At 36.8% G+C, this 17,405-nt stretch overlaps 1 pseudogene; it reads right to left on the bottom strand.

The window, feature by feature from the left end:
• Window positions 1-10,795: 10,795 nt before the first annotated feature.
• Window positions 10,796-12,645, bottom strand: LOC128048077 (tigger transposable element-derived protein 1-like; annotated as a pseudogene).
• Window positions 12,646-17,405: the final 4,760 nt, after the last annotated feature.

The following is a 17,405-nucleotide window of genomic DNA, read 5'->3' on the forward strand; positions in this document are numbered from 1 at the left end:
TTTTAATCTCTCTCTCTCTGGCTATCCCACAGTTTGGGTTGCTATCTCAGTTAGCTCCCTCAGATTGTCCTCAGGGCATTCAGGCTCAGTCCTTACCCTAAGCATGCAACTGGCACCTCCTTGTTCAGCCCCACCTTGCTGGTGACAGACATGAGCATCTGGGCTACTTATCCACTGGGAGTTGTGGTTAAGTAGATAATCTGTGGGTTTTATTTATTTATTTTTCCTCCCAGTTATGTTGCCATCTGAGATTCCAAAACTCCCCACAGACCCGATGGTGAGAGGGTTTCATGGTGTTTGGAAACCTCCTCTTTCACGACTCTCTCCCTGGGATGGGTCTCCATCTCTAACTCTTTTGTCTTTTATATTTTGTCCTACCTCCTTTTGAAGACAATGGGCTGCATTTCTGGGTGCCTGGTGTCCACTGCCAGCTTTCAGAAGTTGTTTTGTGGAATTTGCTCAGCATTCAAATGATCTTTTGATGAATTTGTGGGGGAGAAAGTGGTCTCCCCATCCTATTCCTCTGCCATCTTAGGACCACTCCTCATTTTAAAGAGACAACCAGCATCTTATTAATAAGTTAACAAATAACCTCACTTGACATTTTTTTCAATAAATTTCATTGACTTTATCACACTGAAGCATATATCTCTGCAATATCTAAGGAATGAACTTTGGTTCAACCTTTTCTTTTTTACTTAGTGAAATATTAATTTTTTGCTAAAAATAGTTGGCTTAATAAATCTCTAGCAATTGGTCTTGCTTCTATTTTCTATTTTACCAACCATTTTATTGTATTACTGTGCCATTTATTCTGATATATAGCACAGTGATATTAAACAGTCCCAGAATTGTAAGAATATGAATTCTTGCTGAGTAAAAGTAAGACATAAGAACTGCACATAATGAAATATAAGTATAATTACATAGTAGCTTGGATAATAAATGTAAAGTATCCTTGTTCATAGAGCAAAATTCTGAAATTCTTTCATTAACTTTTTCTATGTGTTTAGAAGTTAGATGAGAGCTGGGATTTTAGCCAAAATTATTTTTCATGCATTAGCACAAGCACATTTCACATTTTTTTATTGTTATACATTTGCTAATTTGCATCTCATATTTCTAAATTTCTGCCTTTACTGTGGTAAGGGTATATATTTAAGGATATTACAGATTGATTTTGAAAAGGACAAAGAAATAAAAGGGGAACATATAATCACATAATATTATTTGAAAATCTAATCAATTTGGATTTGCGCATTAGCATAAAAATTTTTGCATGTGGCAATTACCTTTGAACTGATATATTCTTTTAAAATTTAATTACAGAAAGTATTCATGTGGCATGTCTTAGAATGCCATTAGCACCAGTTGAGGAAGTGTTCCTGGTCTTCTCTCCATATCTGAGTTGTGCAGGAAGTGGTATATATACAAATAGGATAAATATTTGAGAAGAATACCTAGCAGTAGGAAAAATTTAGTGGTATTGATTCATATTTCATAAAAGTGTATCCTGACAATGGTATCACAAAAGTTAAAAATATTACATTTCCTTGGTTCAATGATTGTTTAAAAACATTCCATATTATTTCCCCTGAAAATTCAGGGTTTATTTGGGTATTAGAAGCTGTGGAAAATCCTAATTCAAGATTTTCTATATTTGTTTTGTTTTGTTTTGCTTTGCTTTATTTTAATTTACCCTTCATACTCCAAATTCACTTAATCATTAAGTCTTTTTGTAAATGACAGCTCTTGACATACTCTGGAACAAATGTTCCAAAAACACATTGGGGAATATGGAAATATGTCTTTGAAAAAACAGTTGAAAACACACATGAAAATTTGCAAAGATCATGGGGTGCTGGCCAGTCTTTCCCAAATTCATTTATAGCTAGCTGGTGTCAATTCTTTATTGATTCAGGTGTACTCTGGTTAAGAGGTAACCATGCAAAAGAAGATGCTCAGAGGGAGCTGGGAACATAACAGTGACTCTCAGGCTTCTTAGATGGTTACTTTACAACTGGCAGGTACATTTCAAGGAATGCCCTATTGTCCTCTATGATACTCTGGGAATTTCTAACTGCTAAGAACCACGTGCTTCCTAAAGACTATATCTCTTGTTACACCTGAAGCTGGGGCTCTCCATTACACCATTTAACAGTAAAAAGATAAAACACACTTCTTCTCAAACCTGGGGGTTTTGGCCCATTCGTAATTAAATTTAAAAAAATTATGGAGATGATTAACACATGTGTCCAACCCTGTTTTAAAGCTGGAGACTGTGTCTATAAAAGATTACCTACAGGGGGCGGTCCTAAGATGGCGGAGGAATAGGACATGAAGACCACTTTCTCCCTCACAAATTCCTCAAAAGAACATTTCAACACTGAGCAAACTCCACAAAACAACTTCTGTAGGCTGGCAGAGGACATCAGGCAACCAGAAAAGCAGACCATTGCCTTCAAAAACAGATGGAGAAGTCTAGAGGCTACTGTAAAAATAAAACTGAAAACCAGAAGCAGGAGGCTTAAGTCCAAAGCCTGAAAACATCAGAGAACTCCTGAATTCAGGGAACATTAAGCAATAGGTGCTCATCAAATGCCACCATACCTACAGTGAAACCAAGCTCCACCCAAGGACCAAGAAGTTCCAGAACAAGACATATCACACAAATTCTCCAGCAACACAGGAACACACTCCTGAACTTCAATATACAGGCAGCTCAAAGTTACTCGAAAACCTTTGACGTCTCATAACCCATTACTGATCACTCCATTGCACTCCAGAGAGAAGAAACCCAGCTCCACCCACCAGAACTCCAACACAAGCCTCACTAACCAGGAAACCTAGACAAGCCACTGATACAACCCCACCCACAGTGAGGAAGCTCCATAATAAAGAGAACTCCACAAATTACCATAATATAAAAAGGCCACCCCAAACACAGCAATATAATCAAGATGAAGAGACAGAGGAATACTCAGCAGGTAAAGGAACAGGAGGGTTGCCCACCAAACCAAACAAAAGAGGAAGAGGTAGGGAATCTACCTGAGAAAGAATTCCGAATATTGATAGTGAAAATGATCCAAAATCTTGAAATCAAAATGGAATCACAGATAAATAGCCTAGAGACAAGGACTGAGAAGATGCAAGAAAGGTTTAACAAGGACCTAGAAGAAATAAAAAAGAGTCAATATATAATGAATAATGCAATAAATGAGATCAGAAACACTCTGGAAGCAACAAATAGCAGAATAACAGAGGCAGAAGATAGGATTAGTGAAATAGAAGATAGAATGGTAGAAATAAATGAATCAGAGAGGAAACAAGAAAAACGAATTAAAAGAAATGAGGACAATCTCAGAAACCTCCAGGATGATGTGAAACGCTCCAACATTCGAATTATAGGAGTCCCAGAAGAAGAAGACAAAAAGAAAGACCATGAGAAAATCCTTGAGGAGATAATAGTTGAAAACTTCCCTAAAATGGGGAAGGAAATAATCACCCAAGTCCAAGAAACACAGAGAGTTCCAAATAGGATAAACCCAAGGCGAAACACCCCAAGACACATATTAATCAAATTAACAAAGATCAAACACAAAGAACAAATATTAAAAGCAGCAAGGGAAAAACAACAAATAACACACAAGGGGATTCCCATAAGGATAACAGCTGATCTGTCAATAGAAACTCTTCAGGCCAGGAGGGAATGGCAAGACATACTTAAAGTGATGAAAGAAAATAACCTACAGCCCAGATTACTGTAAACAGCAAGGATCTCATTCAAATACGAAGGAGAAATCAAAAGCTTTACAGACAAGCAAAAGCTGAGAGAATTCAGCACCACCAAACCAGCTCTCCAACAAATTCTAAAGGATATTCTCTCGACAGGAAACACAAAAAGGGTGTATAAACCCGAACCCAAAACAATAAAGTAAATGGTAACAGGATCATACTTATCAATAATTGCCTTAAAGGTAAATGGCTTGAATGCCCCAACCAAAAGGCAAAGACTGGCCAAATGGATACAAAAACAAGACCCCTCTATATGCTGCTTACAAGAGACCCACCTCAAAACAAGGGACACATACAGACTGAAAGTGAAGGGCTGGAAAAAGATATACCATGCAAATAGAGACCAAAAGAAAGCAGGAGGGGCAATACTCATTTCTGATAAAATAGACTTTAAAACAAAGGCTGTGAAAAGAGACAAAGAAGGCCACTACATAATGATCAAAGGATCAATCCAAGAAGAAGCTATAAAAATTATAAATATATATGCACCCAATATAGGAGCACCACAATATGTAAGACAAATGCTAACAAGTATGAAAGGGGAAATCAACAATAACACAATAATAGTGGGAGACTTTAATACCCCACTCACACCTATGGACAGATCAACTAAACAGAAAATCAACAAAGAAATGCAAACTTTAAATGATACATTAGACCAGTTAGACCTAATTGATATCTATAGGACATTTCACCCCAAAACAATGAATTTCACCTTTTTCTCAAGTGCTCATGGAACATTCTCCAGGATAGATCACACCCTGGGCCATAAATCTAAACTTGATAAATTCAAGAAAATTGAAATCATTCCAAGCATCTTTTCTGACCATAATGCATTAAGATTAGATCTCAATTACAGGAGAAAAACTATTAAAAATTCCAACATATGGAGGTTGAACAACACACTTCTGAATAACCAACAAATCACAGAAGAAATCAAAAAAGAAATCAAAATATGCATAGAAACTAATGAAAATGAAAACACAACAACCCAAAACCTGTGGGACACTATAAAAGCAGTGCTAAGAGGAAAGTTCATAGCAATACAGGCATACCTCAAGAAACAAGAAAAATGTCAAATAAATAACCTAACTCTACACCTAAAGCAACTAGAAAAGGAAGAATTGGAGAACTCCAGAGTTAGTAGAAGGAAAGAAATCTTAAAAATTAGGGCAGAAATAAATGCAAAAGAAACAAAAGAGACCATAGCAAAAATCAACAAAGCCAAAAGCTGGTTCTTTGAAAGGATAAATAAAATTGACAAACCATTAGCCAAACTCATCAAGAAACAAACAGAGAAAAATCAAATCAATAAAATTAGAAATGAAAATGGAGAGATCACAACAGACAACACAGAAATACAAAGGATCATAAGAGACTACTATCAGCAATTATATGCCAATAAAATGGACAACGTGGAAGAAATGGACAAATTCTTAGAAAAGTACAATTTTCCAAAACTGAACCAGGAAGAAATAGAAAATCTTAACAGACCCATCACAAGCACGGAAATTGAAACTGTAATCAGAAATCTTCCAGCAAACAAAAGCCCAGGTCCAGACGGCTTCACAGCTGAATTCTACCAAAAATTTTGAGAAGAGCTAACACCTGTCCTACTCAAACTCTTCCAGAAAATTGCAGAGAAAGGTAAACTTCCAAACTCATTCTATGAGGCCACCATCACCCTAATACCAAAACCTGACAAAGATGCCACAAAAAAAGAAAACTACAGGCCAATATCACTGATGAACATAGATGCAAAAATCCTCAACAAAATTCTAGCAATCAGAATCCAACAACACATTAAAAAGATCATACACCATGACCAAGTGGGCTTTATCCCAGGGATGCGAGGATTCTTCAATATCCACAAATCAATCAATGTAATTCACCACATTAACAAACTGAAAAATAAAAACCATATGATTATCTCAATAGATGCAGAGAAGGCCTTTGACAAAATTCAACATCCATTTATGATAAAAACTCTCCAGAAAGCAGGAATAGAAGGAACATACCTCAACATAATAAAAGCTATATATGACAAACCCACAGCAAACATTATCCTCAATGGTGAAAAATTGAAAGCATTTCCCCTAAAGTCAGGAACAAGACAAGGGTGCCCACTTTCTCCGCTACTATTCAACATAGTTTTGGAAGTTTTCGACACAGCAATCAGAGCAGAAAAAGAAATAAAAGGAATCCAAATTGGAAAAGAAGAAGTAAAACTTTCACTGTTTGCAGACGACATGATCCTCTACATAGAAAACCCTAAAGACTCCACAAGAAAATTACTAGAGCTCATCAATGAATATAGTAAAGTTGCAGGATATAAAATCAACACACAGAAATCCCTTGCATTCCTATACACTAATAATGAGAAAGTAGAAAAAGAAACTAAGGAAACAATTCCATTCACCATTGCAACGAAAAGAATAAAATACTTAGGAATATATCTAACTAAAGAAACTAAAGACCTATACATAGAAAACTATAAAACACTGATGAAAGAAATCAAAGAGGACACTAATAGATGGAGAAATATACCATGTTCATGGATTGGAAGAATCAATATAGTGAAAATGAGTATACTAACCAAAGCAATTTACAAATTCAACGCAATCCCTATTAAGCTACCAGCCATATTTTTCACCGAACTAGAACAAATAATTTCAAGATTTGTGTGGAAATACAAAAAACCTCGAATAGCCAAAGCAATCTTGAGAAAGAAGAATGGAACTGGAGGAATCAACTTGCCTGACTTCAGGCTCTACTACAAAGCCACAGTCATCAAGACAGTATGGTACTGGCACAAAGACAGAAATATAGATCAATGGAACAAAATAGAAAGCCCAGAGATAAATCCACACACATGTGGACACCTTATCTTTGACAAAGGAGGCAAGAATATACAATGGAGTAAAGACAATCTCTTTAACAAGTGGTGCTGGGAAAACTGGTCAACCACTTGTAGAAGAATGAAACTAGATCACTTTCTGACACCGCACACAAAAATAAACTCAAAATGGATTAAAGATCTAAATGTAAGACCAGAAACTTTAAAACTCCTAGAGGAGAATATAGGCAAAACACTCTCCGACATAAATCACAGCAGGATCCTCTATGATCCACCTCCCAGAATACTGGAAATAAAAGCAAAAATAAACAAATGGGATCTAATTAAAATTAAAAGCTTCTGCACAACAAAGGAAAATATAAGCAAAGTGAAAAGACAGCCTTCTGAATGGGAGAAAATAATAGCAAATGAAGCAACTGACAAACAACTAATCTCAAAAATATACAAGCAACTTACACAGCTCAATTCCAGAAAACTAAACGACCCAATCAAAAAATGGGCCAAAGAACTAAATAGACATTTCTCCAAAGAAGACATACGGATGGCTAACAAACACATGAAAAGATGCTCAACATCACTCATTAGCAGAGAAATGCAAATCAAAACCACAATGAGGTACCACTTCACACCAGTCAGAATGCCTGCAATCCAAAAATCTGCAAGCAATAAATGCTGGAGAGGGTGTGGAGAAAAGGGAACCCTCCTACACTGTTGGTGGGAATGCAAACTAGTACAGCCACTTTGGAGAACAGTGTGGAGATTCCTTAAAAAATTGCAAATAGAACTACCTTATGGCCCAGCAATCCCACTGCTGGGCATACACACCGAGGAAACCAGAATTGAAAGAGACACATGTACCCCACTGTTCATCGCAGCACTGTTTATAATAGCCAGGACATGGAAACAACCTAGATGTCCATCAGCAGATGAATGGATAAGAAAGCTGTGGTACATATACACAATGGAGTATTACTCAGCTGTTAAAAAGAATACATTTGAATCAGTTCTGATGAGATGGATGAAACTGGAGCCGATTATACAGAGTGAAGTAAGCCAGAAAGAAAAACACCCATACAGTATACTAACACATATATATGGAATTTAGAAAGATGGCAATGATGACCCTGTATGCAAGACAGCAAAAAAGACACAGATGTGTATAACGGACTTTTGAACTCAGAGGGAGAGGGAGAGGGTGGGATGATTTGGGAGAATGGCATTCTATCATGTATACTATCATGTAAGAATCGAATCGCCAGTCTATATCCGATGCAGGATACAGCATGCTTGGGGCTGGTGCACGGTGATGACCCAGAGAGATGTTATGGGGAGGGAGGTGGGTGCGGGGTTCATGTTTGGGAACGCATGTACACCCATGGTTGATCCATGTCAATGTATGGCAAAAGCAATACAGTATTGTAAATTAAAATAAAGGAAAAAAAATTATTAAAAAAAAACTAAAATAAAATAAAAGATTACCTACTATTTGTTCAGTACTAAAAAATAAAAATAAAAAATAAAGCTGGAGACTGAAAAAAATGATAAAAGCCTCAAAAGAGTAACAGATTAATGTAAGATGTGGTCATAGGAACAAGCAACCACAATACAATCTGATAAATGCTGTACTACTGAAATAATTAAAGTGTCCTAGGAAAACAGGCGGAGAAGGCGATGGCACCCCACTCCAGTACTCTTGCCTGGAAAATCCCGTGGATGGAGGAGCCTGGTGGGCTGCAGTCCATGGGGTCGCTAAGAGTCGGACACGACTGAGCGACTTCATTTTTACTTATCACTTTCATGCATTGGAGAAGGCAATGGCAACCCACTCCAGTGTTCTTGCCTGGAAAATCCCGTGGATGGAGGAGCCTGGTGGGCTGCTGTCCATGGGGTCGCTAAGAGTAGGACATGACTGAGCGACTTCACTTTCACTTTTCACTTTCATGCACTGGAGAAGGAAATGGCAACCCACTCCAGTGTTCTTACCTGGAGAATCCCAGGGGGAGCCTGGTGGGCTGCCATCTATGGAGTCGCACAGAGTCGGATACGACTGAGTGACTTAGCAGCAGCAGCAGCAGGAAAACAAGCATGAGGGAGAGATACATTCCATGTATGGAAAATGGAGGGGGAAGCTGGCTAAGATTTCACCAAGTAGGAGACATTTCAAATGAAGTAATGTGAAGAATAAAATAATTTAATGGAAATTATTTAATAATGAGACAAACAATTCACTCCATGAAACAGAAAAATGGACTCCGGAAGCCAGATCTTTAAGATGTGTCGCAGACTACCAGGAAAAATTCTCTGAGATCATGGTGCCATCTCTGTTTGTCTGTGACCTTGAGCGCTAGTTGCTACTGATGTATTCGCTCAGCAAATGTTTTCAAGAATTTATAATGTGAAGGGCATATTATTAAGTATAAGGCATATATTTGTAAACACACAAACCTAGAGCTTAAGCTTCTAAAAGTATCATGCAAAAAATGCAAATAGGCAATTAAACTACTTATTTTTTAAATGTATGCAAAATGCTGCCTCACTTGGTGTTGAGTCGTTGTGTTTATGAAGAGTTTGCCATGTGGAGATAGAGTGGGGAACAAAACATGAAAACATTCAGATCATTGCCCCTGGTAGTTTACAGCTGCAGACAGACTTTGAAGAGACTCAAAGGCTCAACTGTGGAAGATTATATGTCATCCCACGCCAAGTTTTGAGCGGTAGCTATGTCTACCTTCCAGGAAGGCTAAGTCCACCCTCCTCCACACACATGCACACATTTATTTTCATCCAGAGATCAGAGATGATTTTTGAACTTTTCTTACCTTCTTGTATTTCTTTAAAGAAAAAAGTCCTCAATTTCTTAATAAACATCTACTAATAAATTAAGAAGACAGATGTACCAGTGACGTTCAAAAACTACTGATTCCACTAAAATGAGAGTATCTGATACATCGTGATTGATTTTGATTATAAATTTGCAAAAGACAGTGGAAACAATGAACGCAGCTTCTACATTGAATTCAAGTGGGAAAACAGATGAAATGATAATTTATCACCAGATGGAACTGTTAAAAATACAGACTGGAAAGTTGTTAAAAATTTGCCTTGCATTACATATTGACAAGCATTTCTAGGTCTCAATACTCTGTATGTTCCACATTGTACACGTTCGTTCCAACGGTACTGTTAATTACTGAAATGTTAAGGTGGTCATATCTGAGGAGTTCAAAGCAGCATTGCCAGCATTGGAAAGTTTATCTTTTCAAAACATCTCCTTTCTTATAAGTTATCCTTTCTTATCTCCTTCCTGTGATTTTTTTTTCTACATTGATTTACTCTTGATTTACAAAGGTGTGACTACCCTCTCCAGCACCTTTCATCACATTCTTTCAGACAGTATTCTTATAAGATGCAGGGATCCATTCTGAACACCTGAGACATAGTTCCAGAGCAGCTGTTGCTTGTTAAATCTCATTTTGTTTTCTGATTATTAAATTTCAAAGTTAAAAGTAGGCTGTCACATTTCTAAACAATATTCTACTAACACATTCAGGAACGCATACACAGGATGATAGGTTTCTATTCCCATCAGGCTTCTAATGATCTATTTTTGTGCTCACTGTGGTCTTAGCCAGTGTCACTATAGAGTGGTCCATACTTACTTACCTATATAGAATTGGGTCCTTTAGTGGGAAAGGACTATATCATTGTGAAATTCATAATAGCAAAGAGAGATAGAAATATGCCTTGGAGTTCAGCAATAAAATATTTTAATAAAAAGTATCACAATCCTTCTGCCTCAATAATCTTAAAATAAATACAGTTCAAGAATATCAGATGATCAGATATGAAATTTTGACTCTACAAGTACAAACAGTTCTGATTAGTAAGACCTGAAGTGTTATACAAGTAAACTAAGATGAAATTTACAAATAAATTAAGATTTTCAAATCAATAAATACAGATATACCTCAGGAATATTTCAGGTTCAGTTCACATAATAAAGTGAGTCACAAGAATTTTTTTTGTTTCCCAATGCATATAGAAATTATATTTACCTTATGCTATCATCTATCAAGTGTGCAATTTTTATGCCTAAAAGAAAAAATACATGCCCTAATTGAAAATATTTTGATTCCCAAAATTCTAACCCTCATCTGAGCCTTCAGCAAGTCATAATCCTTTTGCTGCTGGTGGATCTTGCCACCATGTTGGTGGCTGCTGATTGTTTAGGGTGGTGGTTGCTGAAGTAGGGGTAACAATTTCTTAAAATAAGACAATAATGTTTGGCACATTGATTGGCTCTTTCTTTCACGAATGACTCCCTTGTATCATGCAATGCTGTTTGATAGCATTTCACCCACAGTAGAACATCTTTCCATTGGAAAAGGAAATGGCAACCCACTCCAGTGTTCTTGCCTGGAGAATCCCAGGGAGGGGGAGCCTGGTGGGCTTCTGTCTATGGGGTCGCACAGAGTCGGACACGACTGAAGTGACTTAGCAGCAGCAGCACATCTTTCCAAGTTGGAGTCAATCCTCTCAAACTCTACTGCTGTTTTATCAATTCAGTTTATGTAATATTCTAAATCCTCTGTTGTCATTTCAGTTATTTTCACATCTTCACCAGGTAGATTTCATCTCAAGAAACCGCTTCTTTTGTTCAGCCATAAGGAAGCAGCTCAGTTCTTTATTGTGAGATTACACAACTCAGTCACATCTTCAGGTTTCACTTCTAACTCTAGTTCTCTTGCTCGTTCTGCCACATCTTTCGTTATTTCCTCCACTGAAATCTTGAACTTCCTGAAGTCACCCATGAGGGTTGTAATCAACTTCTAAACTCTTGTTAATGTTGATATTTTGATGACCCATGAATGTGTTTATTGGCATCTTGAATGGTGAATCCTTCCCAAAAAGGCTCAGCGGACTTTTCCCAGATCCATCAGAGGAATCTCAAGCTATGGCAGCCTCACAAAATGTGTTTCTTACGTAATAAGACTTGAAAGCCAAAATTACTCCTTGATCCATGGGCTGCAGAATAGATGTTATCTTTGCAGCATGAAAACAATATTAATCTTATTTACATTCCCACCAGAGCTCTTGAGTGACCATGCACATTGTCAATAAGCAGTTATAGTTTGAAAAATATTTTTTTTTTTGAGCAGTGGGTCTCAATAGTGGGCTTAAAATATTCAGTAAACAATGTTATCAACAGATATATGTCATCTGAGTTTTGTTGTTCCATTTGTAGAAAACAAGCAGAATAGATTTAGCTTAACTCTGATGGGCCCTAGGATTTTTGGAATGGTAAACAAGCATTGGCTTCAACTTCAAGTCACCAGATGCATTAGTCCCTAACAAAAGAGGCAACCTGTCTTTTGATGCTTTGAAGTTAGGCATTGGTTTTTCCTCTCTACTTTTGCAAGTCGAGATGGCATCTTCTTCCAATATAAGGATGTTTTTTTCTACATGGAAATCTTTTGTTCAGAGTAACCACCTTCATTCATAATGTTAGCTGGACCTGGATAACTTGCTGTAGCTTCTACATTAGCACTTGCTGCTTCACCTTGCACTTTGATGTTATGGAGATGGCTTCTTTCCTTAAACTTCATGAACCCTCCTCTGCTGGCTTCAAACTCTTCTTTCGCAGCTTCCTCACCTCTCTCAGTCTTCACAGAATTAAAGAAAGTTGAGGCCTTTCTCTGAACTTGGCTTTGGTCTAAGGGAATGTAGTGGCTGGTTTGATCTCTCCAGATAACTGAAACTTTCTCCATGTCAGCAATAAGGCTGTTTCCATTTCTTATCATTTGTGTGTTCACTGAAATAGTAGTTTCTTTGAAGAACATTACCTTTGCATTCACAGCTTGGCTAACTAGACATAAGAGGCCTAGCTTTCAGCCTATCTCAGCTTTCAACATGGCTAAGATTAATCATTTCTAACTTTTGATTCAAACTGAGAGAAATGCAAGTCTTCATTCACTTGAACACTAAGAGGCCATTGTAGGATTGTTAACTGACCTAATTTCAGTATTTTTGTGACCCAGGGAGTAAGGAGTTCCAAGGAGAGGGAGAGAGACTGGGTCAGTGGAACAGTCAAAACACACACGCTTAAAGATTGTTTGTCTTTTTATATTGGTGCCATTCATGGTACCCTAAAACAATTGCAATAGTGACTTAAAAGATCACTGATCACAGATCACCATGATCATAATAAAGAGAAAGTTTGAGATATTGTAAGAATTACTAAACTGTTACACACAGATGTGAGCTAGTGTTAGAAAATTGACACTGATAGGCTTGCTCAATGCAAAGTTTCTATCAACCTTAAATTTGTAAAAATCACAATATCTATGAACACAATAAAATTGAGGTGTGCCTATGCAAACAAGTTAATATATATAGAATAATGGCTAAGACCTGCAATGGTTAAATCTTTGTAGTTAGAGATGAAATTCTCCTCTCATACTAGCTCTATGAGTTCAGGCATATTATGTAAGCATCTAAGCAACTGTTTTTTTAATCTGTAAATGGGAATAATAAAATTATAATTTCAAAGGTTTTAGTGATTAAATTATATAATATTTATAAAACAATTTATTTCAATGCTTGGTTAATAATATATACTTTGTATATTCAATTTGTTGTTGTTGTTTTCCAGTCATTAAGTTGTGTCCAACTCTTTGCGACCCTGTGGACTGCAGCAAACCAGGCTTCCCTGTCCTTCACTATCTCCTGGAGCTTGCTCAAACTCATGTCCATTGAGTCAGTGATGCCATCCAACCATCTCATCCTCTGCTGCCCTCTTCTTTTGCTATCAATCTTTCCCAGCATCAGGGCCTTTTCCAATAGTCGGCTCTTATATATGTATTTGATACTTTTGGTCAAATAGAAGGAGAAGGGTCACCTAAAAAGAGAACAATAAAAATTAACATGAATAAAATCAGGAAAATTGAAGTATCAAAGATGATGAACTTAGAAAATATTCTGAAATATAAGACCTGACATCTTACAGGTTATTATTCAAGTCTCACTTTCCTCAGGAGGCTTCTCTCCCCATCAAATTTAAGATTTTGAGGTCCCACCCCTATCCTCACACTCCCTATTCCACTTTCCTTTGCAGTTTTTTCCATCAGGCAGCTAAACCAAAACCTGCCCTATAGCAGAGGCTAATATTTGTTGGATTAATGCATGAAGGAGTAAACGAATTATGGATCAAGTAGAACAAATAGGGAATAAACTTATTGCTTAGGGAAAATGATATAATGTTAAATGGCGACAGAGAGCTATTCATCTTTACATCCATCTTCTTGCATAATAAAATTGGAAATATGGGAGTTGTCCTACATTCACTCCTCTGTTTCATCTTCTGGATTTAATCAGTCACTCTGCCAGGTCCTTTTGTTGTATTTTTTGTCTCCTGCCCTCCATGCTTTATTTTATTTTTTAATATTAAAAAAATCTCTTAAGTAGGTTTGTTCCTTCCAATGCCAACTCTCTCCAATTTAACATCCACACTATTGGGGACGATATTTTTAAACCACATTATCTGATTAGATTAGTCCCTTGTTTTAAGGCCTTCATTTTCTCTCTCTCTCTTTTGGTAAATTCTAAATTCCTTAGAAGGGGTGCAAATTAGGACAAAGTGCAGGATTATTCACATAGTAGACTATGATCAAATGGTTCCAAAATAAATTTATCCTTTTGCTTTGACCAATATTTCTAAAATAATTAAGTAGGTTACACTAGAATAGAAATATCTACATAAATCACACTTAGTAAGGATAATTGTAATTTTGTGAAATTGAAATCTACACACATACCGTAATTTATGACATGAAACACATTTCTTGCTGTGGATTGAGATTAACAAAATTACCTTGAAAGGCACTGGCACAGTGGTTAGAAGCATGGACTCTGGAACATGGTGAACAGAGCAACGAATTCACTTCTGCAATTTACTAATTGTGTAACTTTGAATCAATTACTTAATATCTTTGTGCTCCACTTCCCTCATTTGTAATGAGGCAAAGTATAGTATCTACCTTTGTGATTATTTTGAAGATAAATTAGTTTATGTATATAAACTATACAGAGAGTACCTGACTCAGAGTGTATATTCAATCAGCTATTTTTTTTGAGGATTTTTCCAGTATATATTCCTCTTACTTACCCTTCCCTACCTCCCATGCTTTACTGCAGCCTATTTGAATTGCTTGACATTCTTTGAATGTGCCATCAAGTTTAGCACCTCATAGCTCAAAAAGCTGGGACAGGGAGAAGTAACTGATTTTGCCCAGGTTCACAGAGCCAGTTACTCTGGTGTGCTGAAGGCTAAAGTTCATGCTCTTAAGCACCGCACCAGAGTGCTTTTATTTATTGCCTTTGCTATATCCACCATCACAAACATCTAAACTTCCAACATTCTTGCTTGTCTGAAATTTTCAAGTACTTCATTATATATCTGTCTTTCATATTAGACTGTCTTTCCTGTACTTGAAATGCTCTTCTCTCAAAAGTTTCCCTGGAAAATTCCTATGCCTCATTCTAGATTCTGCTCACAAGAATCCCTCTCTAAATGCAACTCTTGGCAGACACAATTAGCCACTTTTTCCTTGTATCCAAAAGTACTTTGTGATTTCCTCTAATAGTATTTCTCAATTTGTATTATCAGGCACAAATAAAACATATCACATATGAAATGCCAAAAAAACAGGTCATTGGTCAAATTTAGGGACTGCTATGAATATGCCTTTTGTTACTTAGCAAAGTCACAAAAAGGTTGTGTGTGCGTGTTTATGAGATTATCTATTTTAAAGGCTCAGAGAAAAACCTGAAGGAAAGATGGCAAATTTTCTTTTGTGTTCCAGATTTTAAAAATAAACATTGAGCTATTGTTTTGGTTAATACTTATTAAGTATGAAGGAACATCTTTGGAAAATGCTGCACTGTTAGTCTTTATTTTCCTAAATTGGGATTCTTTGGCATGCCTGTATCTTTTTCTCGGGTAATTGTAGTGTATATCTGTTGTCTTGGCTATCCAGTGTCAGAACACCCTTCCTGTTTTGGCATAACACTCATATATTTGGGAAATGACCTCACTTGCTTCCGTGAAAGCAGAAGGAGCGATATTACCTTTTGATATATAATTACCCAATTTTGTCTGGAAAATTAAGAGGAAAATCAGAAAAGTAGAGGGATATCTATTGCTACTGTAAACAGCATCTATGGCCGTCAGTGACCAGTAGTACTGGGTCCATTGTTTTCCTGTATTGTTCAGCTTATACTGCACAATAAACTATGGCAGAAATCTCCGTGGCATACAACAAAAGCATTTGCTTCTCACTCATGCGTTGCATGTTAACTGGGGCTCAGCTGATCTTGACTGTGTGTGGCTGAACTTGGCTCCAGGCCATGCCTAGCACTTAGGATTTCTCCATATGGCTCATGCTTTCTGCGATAGCAGCTTGCCTGGTGCATGCACTTTCCAGGCACATTGCAAGCCTTTGCTCTATCATGCCCACTAATATCCAATTGGATACAGCAAGTCACATGGCCAAGCCCAAAGTCAGGAGGCCAGGAAATACACTTTTTTGACCAAGAGACTATGGCAAGGGTGTGAATGTATAATGTTATTAGAAGGGAATGGAAAATTGAGAGCAGAATATAATCTGCCACACATCCTAAGCGTATGTGTCCGTGGCTGAATCTTCATTGACCCTTAATTCCCTCTATTTCTTTGGGGAGTTTTTCTAGTCTTCCTGCTGATTCAGTGAGCTACTTTGATATCCTTCAGCAAACAGTGACATTTCAAAAGTAAGACATCATGTAGTCATGTGGGAGAGTCTTCGGGTTCGAAGGAAGATCCTCCAAAGATATCAGGAGACCATGGCCTACCCTGTATCTTAGTAAATCCAAATTTTGATTCATGAGTCTTCTCTTTGATACATAGACTTTCCTATCAGATATTTTGTTAGAGATAATATTGATCATTATATAGGGTTGATTATATATATGTGTGTGTGTGTGTGTTTGTGTGTGTTTGTATGTGTGTGTGTATATGTGTGTGTGTATACATACATATATATGATTTTTAGGAGTGTAATTTAAAAATAATAAATATCTTTATTAGGATATAACTATTCCTTTTTATTCCAAATTTCTAGTTTGTAATATCTTATAAACCAAAATTTTCACTAAAACACTCACTTTCATAAATATGAATTGGAAGTGATGGTATGTATGCTTTTTAGTTGCTTCTTTTTCTATTAAAAACCAGATTTGATGGAAGTCAGGTGAGGTGGGCTCCAAATTCTTACACTGGTAAGTATGAAGTAATTGAGTTGAGTTTCAAACAGTCAGCAGGAACTGGGTTTTGTGAATTAATATTAGTTAATATCAATAGGCTTAATATTTGAAAGAGTACTTCTTCACTTGAGGGCAGAAACATAGAAAGAAAGCTAGTTAACCACAAAATATGAAACCAAGATATGGGATGAAGAAAATTTCCAATATATATATGAGAAAAATACATAAGCCTGATGATCAATCCATGTGAATTTTTCTCAGTGCTCTGCTGTAAGGTTGGAAATTTGAGCACGCAGCGTAATGCACCTGCACATCTGTGACTGCTAGAGGGAATTGAGTGAAAACACTACTGTCTATCCAAAAAGAAAATAGCATTTTAAAGTACCTTGTAATGCACAATAATGAGTTGATATCATTACAAGCTAATAGGCTCCATTACAGTACACAGTGCCAC

This window comes from Budorcas taxicolor, chromosome 5, assembly GCF_023091745.1.
Source record: "Budorcas taxicolor isolate Tak-1 chromosome 5, Takin1.1, whole genome shotgun sequence".
NCBI classification, from domain to species: domain Eukaryota; kingdom Metazoa; phylum Chordata; class Mammalia; order Artiodactyla; family Bovidae; genus Budorcas; species Budorcas taxicolor.